The sequence below is a fragment of the Nipponia nippon genome, unplaced genomic scaffold, assembly GCF_047370975.1.
Source record: "Nipponia nippon isolate SJK-2023a ecotype South Korea unplaced genomic scaffold, ASM4737097v1 scaffold_4, whole genome shotgun sequence".
NCBI classification, from domain to species: domain Eukaryota; kingdom Metazoa; phylum Chordata; class Aves; order Pelecaniformes; family Threskiornithidae; genus Nipponia; species Nipponia nippon.
This window is the reverse complement of record NW_028262358.1, coordinates 37,930,317-37,937,905: the sequence shown is the minus strand read 5'-3', so window position 1 is coordinate 37,937,905 and position 7,589 is coordinate 37,930,317.

Genomic DNA, 7,589 nt, shown 5'->3' with positions numbered 1-7,589 from the left:
AGTATGCATTATTTTCAATTTTGCTGGTAGCCTGCTGTACAGGAGGCAGAAAAGGCAAGGTCCTAGCTATGCAAAAATTTTGTGAAGTTTATAGAAGGAGCTGGTAAAAAATGGCAGCAAAGGGTAAATGTGTGTGAAAATATGGATTATTTCTATTAAAATGATATGAAAATATGAATGAAATTTACCAAATAATTTCACTCATGTAATTTATTCAGAGATAAGTAAAAATGCCACTGGAACAATTTTCCTCTTTTTGACCTTATCTCTGTGGTTGGAGGACTTTGTGAATTTCCCAGCTAGAGGCAGATGTTCTTTAAGATTCTGAAATAATCTTCACTGTAATCTCTTTCATGTTTACAACAGTTGCATGAGAGTAGATGTGGCGAGGTTAGAAGCAGTTTCACTTCTTTGTATTTCTACAAGCCCCTATGTCCTCTTCTCATAAGCCTTATTTCCCTCAGAACATGCACTTTCTGTTGTCTTCTAGGATAGAAGTCTTACGCTCTTTGTCCTTGATACTGATATTCCTGACAACTGGACCTTCCCTATTCATTCCTTCAGAAATCCGTCAGGTGTGCATTTTTCTCCTTATCTTTGGCATGAAGCACCTTGTATGCCTGTTTTCCCTAAATCCTTGTGTTTGGATGAATAAACTGCCTGTTTTCCAAGTGTCCCTCTGCTTTTTTTTTTTTTTGTCTCTCTGTTGTAAGGTGTTTGGATATGTTTTCTATCTTGCAGGACGTGGGGTTATGGGAGCAGATGTTCCACCTTTCCTGAGTATTTGTTTGTGGTCAGTAGAGGAGTACATGTACCCCCAGCCCCACAGCTCAATTCCTTCTGCAATTTAGTAGATTTAAGAACAATTCAAGGCTTAGTTTTCCCCAAGACATTTAATGATATAATGAAGCAATAGCTGTCATGTGAAAGGCATGCAGAGGCCAACTAGTTGCTTCCTGAAGACAAGTGAAAATGGGATAAATTTAAAAAATACACTGCTTGGCCTCTCACTAACATACTAATTCAGGCAAAGATGGGATTACTACAAGTATGTGTAAGACTGAATTCATGTTGTTGACCCATAGAATTAAATGGTTTATGTGCACGTGAGCAAACTCTCACTGTTATGAGTCATATTAGAAGTACAATCCATACCGATATATTATGCTTTTGAAATGTGTCTAGAACCAACAGAAAGACCTCTTAGAAAACAGCTTACCAAAAAAAAAAAAAAAGTGAAGTGTCTGCTGTGCCTTTAAGCTCTTTTGGTACTTCTTGGAGAACAATGGCAACATTTGGTATTGCTGACTATTAAATTTTATTGTATGGATTTATGGATTTCAATTCTAGTGTGTAGTTGTGCTTCTATTTAATGGGATGTATACCTATAAACCAAGGAAGCTCTGCTGCTTAATCTGCTCGCAATTCCTAAAGCACCACAAAATTCTCTTATGAGTCCTATATTTTTTCTAAGTGTTCTCTGGCAGATACAGTGCAACATTTTTACTGATGCTTTGGAAATGGCCTTTTCTTCAGGTGCATGATATCTGATTTGTTGTCTTGCCTCTTACTTTGTTCTTGCTTTGCAGTGTAGTAGAAGTTCAATAATCGAAGAACTGACACCTCCACATTCTTATTTGGAAAATGCTTTTTCCTTGGAAGTAATTAATAATGCTTACTTTCAGACAAGTCATACACATAAAATGAGGGACAGAAAAGTGCTTCTTGTCTCAGAAAATGTAAAGATTCAGGGCTTATTTTTTCCTGGTTTGCTGTGTCTGAGATGGTTTGAATGAGGTCTTCTGGCTCAATGAACTGGCGTTTTCTACTACAATTTCCAAGCAGCTTTATTTTAAACCTCCTGTGATGACAGATTGTCTCCCCATTAACTAAGTGCTAACCAGTGGCACTAAACCATAGCTCTGCACAATCAACAGTGAGAGCTCAGTACCACCTCAGTGAGGGCTTGCATGAAAAGCCACCAAAGCCTGCCAGCTGCCTTTACTGAAGGCAAGAAGCATGCACAGTGAGGGCCAGATGCAGAAGGATGGAGGGAGGGGAGTTATCTGTGGCACTAAATTTCTAGAGGAGCCATTTGCATGAATTTTTCTTGGCAGGACTGGCTTGTGTATTCTCTAGTTTTGCTTCATATGATTGCAACTGCCAGGAATTGTCTTATTTGTGAGCATGTGACATTCCTTCTGTAGATAGAGACGAGCACAGTGAAAGCTACAGCACTACACAAATAATTGAAGCTTCCTGGCATTCAACAAGAAACTGCACTGAGAGAATGCTAAGAATAATAGTTATACACCCACCCTTCCAGAAAAAAACCCGGAAAATGGAAAAATTCAATTAATTTCGAAAGTATAATCTCCTCTGCCAGTTTGTTATTATGCCATAAGCACAACCCATTTGTTGAGTAATCCAGGGAATGCAAGAGATGCATGTCTTGATTTAGAAACAGAGCAATGTGGCTTGCAAATTTCTTACCTGTGGCTAGTTATGCCCTAGGTGCTGTCTGATACAATTTGATGGGTTAAACTGTCTTCTTTATATGAATTTGTTGAGAAGATGAGCAAGCAAATACACATCTAAGCAAGTCATATTTACACTCTATCCTGCAATTTTACCCAGCTAATTAAAGACAGAAAACCACACCATTTAAGTCAAGGTCACAATAAAAGTAAATCAATAATCTCTAATGGTCTAATCTTAATATAATAGAGTCATTCTAAATTGTAAGGTTGGTAGTGGTTTTCTCTTGGGAAAATTTAGGCAGAGGACTGATCCCTTTCTGTCTGAGAATATTAATGTAGTCAGTGCTGCATGTCTGTGTTGACCTAGGTGGCAAAGGATACAGATGTCCCTCAAATGTATTTATTCAAGGACCTGAGCACTTTCTCTGCTCTTTTACAGCAAGCAGTGTGGTCTCCTTGATTGTCTTCAAGCAGTTCCAGAAGTGCTTGTAATGATTCCATACTTCCACCTTAACTTACAGTTACAATGAATCTCAGTCATTATTGTGCTTGATTTTATTCTTCTGTCCCTCTCTACAATTACACAAAGCCTTTCAATAGAGGTATTGGCAAATTATACATAATAGCAATACTAACACAATAATACAATATTTTATGCCTGAAGTACCAATTGAATTCTTCCTTTATTGGTTGATTTTTACTTTTGAGAAGCTATTAAAATCGTAGCTTCCATAAATACACACACAAACTCGCATAGTATATCCGTAACAGCACTAAAAATCATTGATGCCCATTCACATTAAAAATAAGGTAAAATAGAATGATGAAATTCTTTTTGGTTTGTTTTGTAGTCTGTCACTCACAAAATTTGTTGCTGTCTAGAGTGAGGACCTAGAAGCATCGTTGGTAACCAAAACATATACATTAAACTTCATCAGACTGGCTGTCCTGATAACTCAATTTTACAGTTCCTCTGTCTCTGCACAGGCTGTATAAGGAAGGAGAGATGCACTAACTTTGGACGTAGTCAGTGGCATAAGGAAGTGAAAAGCAATTTTTTATGTCATGGCCTCTGTTTTTATAGGGACTGTTTTCCATTGGTTCTGCCTCTGGGATCACTGCTTCATCTTCAGTGGCAATTAGATGAACATAAGACTTCAGAATAGTTGCGAGACAACCTCTTTTCATTATGGGAAATGTTCAGGCTTTTAGTGATAATGGAAAGTTCTCCCACTGAATTACCTTGATTTCACCAGGACATCCTTGGTGGTCATGGAGAGATGACCTACAAGTATGAATGCATGGGAAGGTGAGTAGGGAATCTTTGCTGGAAAAAGAAAACTCTACTTTCTGCAAGAGGCAAAGCACCGAGGACCCTGAATCAACAAAAATATCATTCTGTAGAAGTATTATACAGTCTAAACAGTATGCATTCAAACAGTAACGTAAATGCCTCATGGCTCTCCAATGTCTTCAGCATTTATTAAAAAATCTTCTGCTTCCTGTGAGTGACAGTGAACTGGGGAACTAATTTGCACTCTAATTTACTCTGTGCCTTTGATCCCAAAACCTGTGATATATTTTATTAGAATAATTTCTATTCATAATGAAATGATTAGTGTCCTCCAATGTCTGCCTCACATTTGGACCTATTTTCTTCACATATCTTTTATAATTTGAAACATATCAGTTAATTGGAGTTGTCATTTAGCTGCCAGCTTTACTGGAATCAATTTTTTAAATTAATGTAGGACACATTGTAATTGAGAATGAGGTTCCAGGTATCCTAGTGGTCACTTCATGGTGCTCCCAATAAATACGATAATTTAGAGAATATAAAATTAGTCTCTGATCTGCTAAATGCATCCTGCTGTGAAATTGAAGCTAGTTAGAATGGGAAAGATGCCCTTAGTATAGAAAAATAGTTTGAGAGAATATGAAAGTTATAATGGAAAATGTAATAGATGCCAAAAATAATTACACAGGTGACTTCCACAGAGTCTGACTGCCATTCCTTGTATTTCTTGAGAAAACCCAGAGCCTGGTATTAATTAAGCTGCAAAAATAGGAATCTGCTGTAGTTCTTTAACCATCAAATAGTCTGCTTTTCTTTTATATACATTATGTTTTTTCAAAGGGTACTTGTTCCTGAAATCTTTTTCTGTGGAAACAAAGGATCATTTAATATGCAGCTTTTGGGGTTGTGCTACACTCTGTCTTAACCTCTTGAGGTATCGCTTTGAAACACCTTAGCCGATGAAAAGTTAACATGCAATAATGTTCTTAAAGATGTATCCGGAGCAAATAATTAGTGCAGGAGAAATGGCACTGCTTTGAATATTGGCTATGAAAAGCACATACATTGCAAACCATTCATGTGTATGAAACAAATAAGAAAGGTGAAGAACTCATAAAGACATCAGAGTGTTGCTGCCTATAGGTGATTCACTAGGCTTTTTCTTTTTCAAGTTCCCTTCTGTCAGAGTGCCTATGAAATGACAGTGTGCTGCTGGATGTGCTGCTAGCTTCGAGATAGTGGGGTCAGGTTCTAGCCATGGATTATATGTCATGGTGGCTTCTGAGCTGTTTGGTTTACTAAACAGTTTCAGACGTTGTTTCTCTCTTATTTTGCTGTTTTGCTCCCAGTGGTCATTATTTGATAGAGTCCCACTGTTACTCTTAAAGGGGAAAATAAATCTCTTCTCATTAGAAAAATCTGAGAACCAGAGAGCAGACAGGTCTTACATGTCTTCAGTATATATTAGAGTATACAGCATATATATAGAGAGAGAGCGGTCCTTGTACCACCAGTGTCGAGAGCCCCCTGTGACAAACCAGGTCTCTCCATGTTCTCGCAGTGGGTGAGTTACCTCTTTTAGTGATGCTAACTTTTGAGTGCAACTTGCTTTCGACTGGGGATGAGGGCGATGTCTTTTTTTACGTAATTTGCTGTCTAAGCCAGTGAATGGGGCTTTAGTTATGCATTAGGCTCTGATCTCTTCAGCACAACCCACCAAGCTGAGGCCTTGCACTCTATACAACAAATGCTCAGTGCAATGATGAGTGAGGTGGGTGACACAAAAGGTCCTCCAGGATGCTATTTCACAGCAGCTTAATTTCTTGGTATCAATCTGAAGGCTGCCATTACTGATACCAACAAGAGCCGAGATGGTGGGTGATTATCACAGCACTACAGAGATTCCTCCATCCAGGCTTCCTCTCGTTAGTTGTCCCTTGCTTCTGCTGATCACGCTCATGGAGGGGATTAAATAGACTCTACTGAAGTCACTGGAGAGGAATGTGGAAACACACCTAGAGATAATGCAGGTATCCAAAGCAGAATACGACTGGTAGCGCCATGACACTGCTTCTGGTACTTGTCCAGGTTTCCTTAGAGTTGGTTTGGGTGCAAGGTGTAAATGTAAGCTCTGAAATAGCACAAAGGAGTAGTTTACATTGGAGAAATATTCCAGGTACCAGATAACTTAATTTCAGAGTAAATTTCAGCTCTGAAGGAGACTGTAACAGTTGATGCATTTAGTAGTGAATGGAAAGAACAAACAATTTGCATTATGGAATGCTAAAACAAAAATCTGTTTTTTTTGAAACAGATTTCACAACTACAAGGAATAAACTCAGAGCTAAGAGTCATAAAACATGCAATTTTTTTTTCCTGAGGGGACTGAAAGCATGGGGGTAGGTAACAATCTTGCAAAGCCAGATACAACATTTAATTGACTGAGCTATGATGTGGAAATAAACTGAGAATGAAATAAACACAGCAATTGGAAGAAAAGACATGTAATTTTAGAAATATCAGACAAGGAAGGAAAATAAGGCAACAGGCAACGGTAACAGGTAAATGACAAAGAAGTATCAATAAAATATTTCAGAGTAATATTGCAGTAATTAATTGTCTAAGGGATTTGGTTAATGTTTTGAATAGGAATCTGTCAAAACTAACCTTAATTTTTACTGAGTTAGGAAGTTCATTTGCCTCAATATCATCCCAATGCCAACACTGTTAAAACTTATCACAGCAATAATTCTGCAAGAGAAATCATGTGCTAGCCATAATAGAGCAGTATGGTAAAAATCATGATGAATGGCAGACTTGAGTCAACTGTGCCCCTCTGTTAATGAATAACATCCTTTTTTATTAAATAATTGAGCCAAAGCATTAAAGATGGGGCAATCAGGCATGTCAGAAGCCTTGAAGAACTGTATTTTGTGAGTTCCATACCAATTAATTAATTTATTCTGCTGTATGTCACTATTGATTTGCATTTTTTTTCTGGCTGAAGTCTGGAATCAGCATTCCCTATAAGCCCTGTCTAATGCTTTTTACTATTTAAAATATGAAACGTGAATTGATGGATTCCCTTCTTTAGATTTCCTCCTCTGCTGCTGCATACATTAGATTTCCAGCTCTCTTCATTATACAATTAGGCACCTGACATGTGATCTGCAAGTTGGAAGTAGATGTGTAAGATGGAGAGGCTTGGTGTGTCCCAAGTACTTTGGATTACTTAGATGCTGCTAAGCCAGGGTGGGCTCCCATGGCTTCGCTCTGAGGTTCCCAGAGTCCCCCACCCAGCTCAGGGCAGGGGTTCGAGATCCAGCTCCCAGAAGTCAGATCGTGCTGAAGTGGAAGGTCTTATTTCTTGTCAGTCTTCCCCCAGTCCTCCCTCAGAGTGACCTATCCCAGGTCAGAGCCGGAAAACCAATCCTGCAAATCCTCACCCATTTGACTAAGCCTGCTTACATGGGTAACGGCAGAAGTGATTCGCAGGGTTAGGTTGTTTAATTTAGAACCCAATTATCAGATCATGGCTTATGTTCTTCAGCAGCGAAGATGATCATTAATCAGGATGCAAGGTTTTCAGTTCAGTGAGAAGACACTGTCATGGGCAGATTACTTTATGTGAGCAAACATCCTCCACAGCCTTCAGAGCAGCTCACACCCATGGAATTGCGCCAGTGATTACACATGTTAAAGATCAATAAAATACAGTTGCAGTCACCTCAAAGAGATATATAGTAGACAGGTAAACAGAAAATAGGTTATATATAATATTCATGTAAAGTTAAAAGTACCTTATACCAACA